Source organism: Rhinatrema bivittatum, chromosome 16 (genome assembly GCF_901001135.1).
Source record: "Rhinatrema bivittatum chromosome 16, aRhiBiv1.1, whole genome shotgun sequence".
Classification (NCBI taxonomy): domain Eukaryota; kingdom Metazoa; phylum Chordata; class Amphibia; order Gymnophiona; family Rhinatrematidae; genus Rhinatrema; species Rhinatrema bivittatum.
In genome coordinates this window covers 9292280-9301327 of record NC_042630.1, presented here as the reverse complement: position 1 = coordinate 9301327, position 9048 = coordinate 9292280, and positions in this window count along the sequence as shown.

Genomic DNA, 9048 nt, shown 5'->3' with positions numbered 1-9048 from the left:
GAGCCACTCCCTTCCTCCTCCCTGACCCCCCTTAGCCAATGGGAGCGGGGCAGCAGCATCACGAGGCGGGGCTGGGGGAATTCCCGTGACGTCACCAGACCCCAGCGCTGCTTATCTCTTATTTGGTGAAGTGCGCAGGGAGTCTGTGGGGGGGGGGGTGGTGTGCAGGGAGTCTGGGGGGGGGGGTGCGCAGTGCTCTTGAAGCTGAACTCGATTGTAATGAGTTAATCAAAAAAACAAATAAGAGGCTCAGATCCAACTTGTTTGTTGACCTTTATCCTCGCAGATAAAGACGCACAATTGTATTTTTCGCATGAATAATGCCTGCACCCAGACATCGTCTCTGGTGCTTGTTTCACACCTCCCCCCCCCCCTAACTTTTTTCTTTGGCTTATCAGGTTTCACTTTCAGTTTCTGATAAAACTGGATGATAAATCTCTTATGGATATTGGAGGAAAAAGAGTGGACTAGATTTCCAGGCATTGGCCTGTGTAGGTGTTTTCTGCTAAAACAAAACGAGATTGCAGTGGGTAGGAATTGTTGCCTTGTCCAGGAATCCTGTGGGACAGAGTCCAGACAACACCAGATGAGAGAAACAAATGACTTTTAGTTGGATTTTTTTTATTTTTAACTAATCCACTGCAGGTGTGAGGTGCATTTGTGGAGCTGTGTGTGAGGGTCTCAGTACTGGAATAGCAGGGGGTGCTGCAGGGCAGGAGTGAGGTGCATTGGCAGAGCTCTGTGTGAGGGTCTCAGTACTGGAATAGCAGGGGGTGCTGCAGGGCAGGAGTGAGGTGCATTGGCAGAGCTGTGTGTGAGGGTCTCAGTACTGGAATAGCAGGGGGTGCTGCAGGGCAGGAGTGAGGTGCATTGGCAGAGCTGTGTGTGAGGGTCTCAGTACTGGAATAGCAGGGGGTGCTGCAGGGCAGGAGTGAGGTGCATTGGCAGAGCTGTGTGTGTGTGTGGGGGGGGGTCTCAGTACTGGAATAGCAGGGGGTGCTGCAGGGCAGGAGGGAGGTGCATTGGCAGAGCTGTGTGTGAGGGTCTCAGTACTGGAATAGCAGGGGGTGCTGCAGGGCAGGAGCGAGGTGCATTGGCAGAGCTGTGTGTGAGGGTCTCAGTACTGGAATAGCAGGGGGTACTGCAGGGCAGGAGCGAGGTGCATTGGCAGAGCTGTGTGTGAGGGTCTCAGTACTGGAATAGCAGGGGGTGCTGCAGGGCAGGAGCGAGGTGCATTGGCAGAGCTGTGTGTGAGGGTCTCAGTACTGGAATAGCAGGGGGTGCTGCAGGGCAGGAGTGAGGTGCATTGGCAGAGCTGTGTGTGAGGGTCTCAGTACTGGAATAGCAGGGGGTGCTGCAGGGCAGGAGTGAGGTGCATTGGCAGAGCTGTGTGTGAGGGTCTCAGTACTGGAATAGCAGGGGGTGCTGCAGGGCAGGAGTGAGGTGCATGGGCAGAGCTGTGTGTGAGGGTCTCAGTACTGGAATAGGGGGTGCTGCAGGGCAGGAGCGAGGTGCATGGGCAGAGCTGTGTGTGAGGGTCTCAGTACTGGAATAGCAGGGGGTGCTGCAGGGCAGGAGTGAGGTGCATGGGCAGAGCTGTGTGTGAGGGTCTCAGTACTGGAATAGCAGGGGGTGCTGCAGGGCAGGAGTGAGGTGCATGGGCAGAGCTGTGTGTGAGGGTCTCAGTTCTGGAATAGCAGGGGGTGCTGCAGGGCAGGAGTGAGGTGCATGGGCAGAGCTGTGTGTGAGGGTCTCAGTACTGGAATAGCAGGGGGTGCTGCAGGGCAGGAGTGAGGTGCATTGGCAGAGCTGTGTGTGAGGGTCTCAGTACTGGAATAGCAGGGGGTGCTGCAGGGCAGGAGTGAGGTGCACTGGCAGAGCTGTGTGTGAGGGTCTCAGTACTGGAATAGCAGGGGGTGCTGCAGGGCAGGAGTGAGGTGCACGGGCAGAGCTGTGTGTGAGGGTCTCAGTACTGGAATAGCAGGGGGTGCTGCAGGGCAGGAGTGAGGTGCACGGGCAGAGCTGTGTGTGAGGGTCTCAGTACTGGAATAGCAGGGGGTGCTGCAGGGCAGGAGTGAGGTGCATTGGCAGAGCTGTGTGTGAGGGTCTCAGTACTGGAATAGCAGGGGCGCTGCAGGGCAGGAGTGAGGTGCATGGGCAGAGCTGTGTGTGAGGGTCTCAGTACTGGAATAGCAGGAGGTGCTGCAGGGCAGGAGTGAGGTGCATTGGCAGAGCTGTGTGTGAGGGTCTCAGTACTGGAATAGCAGGAGGTGCTGCAGGGCAGGAGTGAGGTGCATTGGCAGAGCTGTGTGTGAGGGTCTCAGTACTGGAATAGCAGGGGGTGCTGCAGGGCAGGAGTGAGGTGCATTGGCAGAGCTGTGTGTGAGGGTCTCAGTACTGGAATAGCAGGAGGTGCTGCAGGGCAGGAGTGAGGTGCATTGGCAGAGCTGTGTGTGAGGGTCTCAGTACTGGAATAGCAGGAGGTGCTGCAGGGCAGGAGTGAGGTGCACTGGCAGAGCTGTGTATGAGGGTCTCAGTACTGGAGTAACAGGGGGTGCTGCAGGGCAGGAGTGAGGTGCATTGGCAGAGCTGTGTGTGAGGGTCTCAGTACTGGAATAGCAGGGGGTGCTGCAGGGCAGGAGTGAGGTGCATTGGCAGAGCTGTGTGTGAGGGTCTCAGTACTGGAATAGCAGGGGGTGCTGCAGGGCAGGAGCGAGGTGCATTGGCAGAGCTGTGTGTGGGAGTCTCAGTACTGGAATAGCAGGGGGTGCTGCAGGGCAGGAGTGAGGTGCATGGGCAGAGCTGTGTGTGAGGGTCTCAGTTCTGGAATAGCAGGGGGTGCTGCAGGGCAGGAGTGAGGTGCATTGGCAGAGCTGTGTGTGAGGGTCTCAGTACTGGAATAGCAGGGGGTGCTGCAGGGCAGGAGTGAGGTGCATTGGCAGAGCTGTGTGTGAGGGTCTCAGTACTGGAATAGCAGGGGGTGCTGCAGGGCAGGAGTGAGGTGCATTGGCAGAGCTGTGTGTGAGGGTCTCAGTACTGGAATAGCAGGGGGTGCTGCAGGGCAGGAGTGAGGTGCACTGGCAGAGCTGTGTGTGAGGGTCTCAGTACTGGAATAGCAGGGGGTGCTGCAGGGCAGGAGTGAGGTGCACGGGCAGAGCTGTGTGTGAGGGTCTCAGTACTGGAATAGCAGGGGGTGCTGCAGGGCAGGAGTGAGGTGCATGGGCAGAGCTGTGTGTGAGGGTCTCAGTACTGGAATAGCAGGGGGTGCTGCAGGGCAGGAGTGAGGTGCATTGGCAGAGCTGTGTGTGAGGGTCTCAGTACTGGAATAGCAGGGGCGCTGCAGGGCAGGAGGGAGGTGCATGGCAGAGCTGTGTGTGAGGGTCTCAGTACTGGAATAGCAGGAGGTGCTGCAGGGCAGGAGTGAGGTGCATTGGCAGAGCTGTGTGTGAGGGTCTCAGTACTGGAATAGCAGGAGGTGCTGCAGGGCAGGAGTGAGGTGCATTGGCAGAGCTGTGTGTGAGGGTCTCAGTACTGGAATAGCAGGAGGTGCTGCAGGGCAGGAGTGAGGTGCATTGGCAGAGCTGTGTGTGAGGGTCTCAGTACTGGAATAGCAGGAGGTGCTGCAGGGCAGGAGTGAGGTGCATTGGCAGAGCTGTGTGTGAGGGTCTCAGTACTGGAATAGCAGGAGATGCTGCAGGGCAGGAGTGAGGTGCACTGGCAGAGCTGTGTGTGAGGGTCTCAGTATTGGAATAGCAGGGGGTGCTGCAGGGCAGGAGTGAGGTGCATTGGCAGAGCTGTGTGTGAGGGTCTCAGTACTGGAATAGCAGGGGGGTGCTGCAGGGCAGGAATGAGGTGCATTGGCAGAGCTGTGTGTGAGGGTCTCAGTACTGGAATAGCAGGGGGTGCTGCAGGGCAGGAGTGAGGTGCATCCACAGAGCTGTGTGTGGGGGTCTCAGTACTGGAATAGCAGGGGGTGCTGCAGGGCAGGAGTGAGGTGCATCCACAGAGCTGTGTGTGTGTGGGTCTGTCCTGGAGGTGTTTTAGGGCGGGACTGAGAAGCATTAGCAGAATGGGGATATGGTGGGTGGGAGACAGAGCAGAGGCAGAAGAGGCAGGTATCACATTTCATTTTCTGTTTCACCACCCTGGCCTGGGAAACTCCACAGCATTCAATTGTGCAAAGTCCGGGACAGGATCTGTCGCATTGTTTGTACATGATTAATGGGTGTAGGAATTTGGGAGGAAGGACGGGAGCAGTCCTCCATCATTAACCGAGAGTCTGTCAGGCTTTTAAACCTGTGACAAGACTCCGACAGCCCAGAGAGATCAGGAAACACCTGGGTGCTGCGCATTGAGACGCACATTAAAGCGGGCACTCGTATTGAGCGCTTGTTTTCCTAACGCGCGCACAACCACCTCTCCCGGGCGCCCGATGCTATATTTTAATGAGCTGCTGCTCAGATGTGTCGGGCCCCCTGGAGACGCGGCTGTGCACCCACAATGGGCACCCAACACGAGCATCATCTTATCCCGCTTCAGGTCAATTTCTGGACGCCAAATGCACACGCACAACAGCAAGGGGCAATATCGGCCTGGAGCGTGTCTCGTGTGCGTGTATATTGTGCACCCAGAAGGTTTTTTCTTAATCATCTTACCTTTATTCTTAAACACAACAAGCAGTAGGTGTTTAAGAATAAAAGGTAGGAACCACACACAGGACGCCATTTTTTTTTTAAATTTCTTCTGAGCCCCGATTGATTTAACGCCAGCTCTGGAGCTGGAATTAATTTGCCGCGTTATAAAGCATGCGTTGGGCGCCCAGCGATTTTCTGCATCCAGGGTAAGATGTAAATTGCCTCATCGACGTGGAATTTACATGTGATGAGCGCTATCGGTTACGCAGTTGCTGGGGCACGCGTTTTGGACGCTGCTAATCTCCTTATTGCATCGGGTGCTAGTCTGGCGCGTCCAAGGCGTGCATATTATTGCATCGGCCTGCCAAGGTGGCTGCATCGGTTGTGGAGCAGAGGGGAAACCTAGCCGCGAGAGGCCTTCTTATTGTCATAAGAGCCTGCTGCTGGCTCGCAGGGATTTCTGAGACCGTGATCTGCGTCTCAGCAAAGCAATTAACCATGCACCTAGCGCAGCAAATTTTGGTCCTTGAAGGCTTATGTCCTGCATAACTTGTTCAGACTATAAGATGCCGCCAGCCTTAGTGTCGGACTGGTGATTAATGTGACTCTTGCCTCCTTTTATGACTCTACAGCTGGTCTCCGTAAAAGTTGTTTATGGGGGTTCCCTGATATCCGGAATAAAAAGCGTACCCCTTTTATTTAAAACAAACAGAAAGAAACAAAAACCAATCAAACTATAAAGCTTAAAATTATTTTAAAATGCAAGCAAAGAAAGTTGAGCCAGGCCGCAATCAGAGGTGAAGACAGGTTTGCTGTTTTGAAAAGGCAGTGGTCATGCCCTGACCCTTTAAATCCGCGGCAGCTCCCCTGTCCCGGGGGGGACCTAGAGGTCGCTCAGTCAGGGCCTCACATTCAGGGAAGCAGCAGAGAAAAGGCAGCAGGACGAAAAGAAGAAAAGAAAGAGAAAGCAACATCAAAGGAGAGGGAGAAGAGGATAAAATTAAGAGATCAAGTGGGAAGGACAAACAGAAACGCAGAGCATGAGCGAGCTGGAGGGAAGGAGGAGACAGAGAGAGAGAGTCAAGGTAAGAGACAGGTAGGAATGGGAGAGAGATTTAGACCTCAGGAGAAAGCCCCTCCCCTTCTAAGGCTGCTGGAAGGAGGTAAGGGGGAAGTCGTCCCCCCCCCCTGGAGGGAGAGGACTGGGGGCCAGCAGTGAGTGGCCCCTGCTTTCTCCTGCTGTCTAATAATGCACCGGCTGTTAAACCCACCCGACCATTTAATTTAGTGTACTGGATAAAAACTGCTGCAAAGGATTGGAAAATGTTTGAAAGTGAATGGGGGTAGTTTCAGATAAATACTATTTAAGGTTACCATCCCGGTTATCAAAGCGTAAGAATGTTGTAATCACCAACGCACCAGCAACCACCTTATATTCTTCGTATAGAGCAGTGCCACAAGCAATAAATGTAATGTTGTGAATATGTGTCATTACTTATATATATATATATCACTTCATTTAATGAATAAAGAAAACATGCCAGATGTGCTCTATACTGAGCTGCTGTTCAAACCACAAATATTCTATAAATGTTCACTAAACTGCTGCTCGATATTCCCAACCTGACCCAGTTTTGGAAAAATCCTTCCTCAGGGGCTGCAGTATAATTCCAAAAAGTGACAAGTTTCAAATCCAATTAAGCCAACATTGGCAGCAGTTTAGTGAATATGAGAGAATACGTGAATGTGAATATCGAGCAGCAGCTACGTGAACATTTATAGAATATTTGTGGTTTGAACAGCAGTTCAGTATAGAGCAAATCTGGCGTGTTTTCTTTATTCATTAAATGAATGAAGTGATATTACTTTTATATACATTTAACATTCACAAAATTATTTATTGCTTGTGGCACTGCTCTATACGAAGAATATAAGGTGGTTGCTGGTGCGTTGGTGATTATAACATTCTTACGCTTTGATAACCGGGATGGTAACCTTAAATAGTATTTATCTGAAACTACCACCATTCACTTTCAAACATTTTAAATCTTTTGAAGCAGTTTTTATCCACTACAATAAATTAAACGGAAGGGGGGGGTTAATATTTAGTTGTTATGTTCTGTGATTAACCTACTCCGAGTGGGACATTTTGGCGTTTAATAATATACTGGAGCATTACTGCACACCCCCCTCCGCTGGCTCCTGGACAAAAGTTAGCAAAGGCTTTTGCAACCTATTTTAATGAAAAAGTGATTACCAGCAGGCAAATGTTCCAGGATTCTACAAATAAGGTAACTGCTGATGCATTATCTTCCATCATTAATCAACTAGTCACCATAATCCATGATCCACAGCTGTGCTAAAACTAATTAAAGCTGAATCAGCCAATTTCATTGCACACTTTGTCAATACTTCACTGAATGCTGGGTCTCTCCCCGCAGAGAGCGTCGGTACGCCCAACGCGAAGAAGGTTCCTGCTGATCCAACAGTACTTTCAAGTTATCAATGCAGTACTTCTACCACTTACCACGTTTCTTGATTCTAACTCCACTTTTGACCGATATCAGTTTGGATTTCGACAATGTCAGAATACTGAAATGTTCCTTCTTTCTAGTTTTGATACCATTCGAGGGGGCTTTGATTAAGGATCTTCTTTAGTTCTCATTCTTTTAGACAGTTCATCCACCTTCAATACCATCGATCATTCGATCCTTCTTTCCAGAATGGGTTCTCTTGGGTATCGCTGGTTTAGTGATTTCATGGTTCACTTCAACGGCAGGGGAGAAAGTCTGACACTTCATGCATATCCAGCATAGCTCTCTGCTTCAAGGCAGGGGGGAATGAAGAAACGTGGATCTATATTCAGGCAACAACCAACAATGACTGAATTACATAGTCTGGATAAACAGATAAGCATGGGTGTAGCTTGCTTATTGAGGTAGTTAATACCCTTAACTAATTAAGCTATTTCACTTAGATGCAGTTCCAACACTGCTCTCTACATTAATGGCGGGGGTGGAAGGGAAATAGAATAAAAAAAGGTTACTAAGGGCCAAGAAAAACAGATAAGTATGAGAGAAAAAAAAAAGTGTGAAAGCTTGCTGGGCAGACTGGATGGGCCGTTCGGTCTTCTTCTGCCGTCATTTCTATGTTTCTATTTATCACATCGTTCTCAACAAGTACGATTTAGGTCCTTACAGTTCACCCTAGGTTCCAGTGACTTCTGGTGTTCCTCAAGGCTCAGCACTATCGGCAGCCCTTTTCACCATCTATTTGACTCCATTATGTTGGTTGCTCGCCAGCCTTGGAGTTCACTATAAATTGTATGTGAATGACTTACAAATGTTTTTCCCACTTAAGGACACTTGCCATCTCACAGAGCAATTTATTTAATTTTGTCTTACTACCATTTAAGATTAACTCCTTAAAAACAAACTTGCCCTGAATGTCACAAAAAACAAAATCATACTCTTATCTCAGTTCCCTCTCTCTCATGTTCCCGCCAAATTTGCCTTGAAGGACCAAAATATACCTATCTTGTCATTCTCATGAATCCTTCCCTTTCTTTACACGCCCATATCAAGATTTTTATACAAACTTTGGCCTGGATTTGCATGCGATAGAAAAAGGGGCATGTTTTATGGTAATGTTACAGGGAGACGGAGATAGAGACAGACAGACAGACAGACATACAGTAGCCGTAATTCCCTCCCACTAGATAGGTATCTATATCTCTATGGGAGGCCCACCTAGTAACTCGAGGCAAGGTTTAGGTATTAGTGTAGGAGTTAGGGGCCACTTTGACATTCAAAGTGAGACGTACGAACAGAACAGTGCTCTCTTGTGAATATTTGATGACCTTCGGAGTGAGGAAACTCAACCAAAGATGAGATTTGTGCAATGTTCTCTCAACCTAGCTGGATGGACTCTTTACCTGGGTTACATCAAGCTAGGTTGAGAGAACACTCCACAAATCTCATCTTTGGGTGAGTTTCCTCACGCCGAGGGTCATCAAATCTTCACAAGAGAGCACTGTTCTGTTCGTACGTCTCACTTTGAATGTCAAAGTGGCCCCTAACCCCTACACTAATACCTAAACCTCACCTCGTTACTAGGTGGGCCTCCCATAAAGATATACCGTAGATACCCATCTAGTGTGAGGGCATTATGGCTAGGCTCGCTCTCTCTCTCTCCCTCCCCCTCCAGTGGACCTGATAGTAAACATGGTCGCCCCAGTGGTTGTATGTGGGAAATACCACAATTCTGGCACTTATCTCAAAGCATAGGTATTAGTGCAAATTGCAATAAACTGCCTATTACCATAAAGCACACCCCTTTTTCTATCACCTGCAATATTTAGTGCATTTTGATAAATCCAGGTCTTAGTCTGGTAGATGGAGAGAATAGGTAGGTC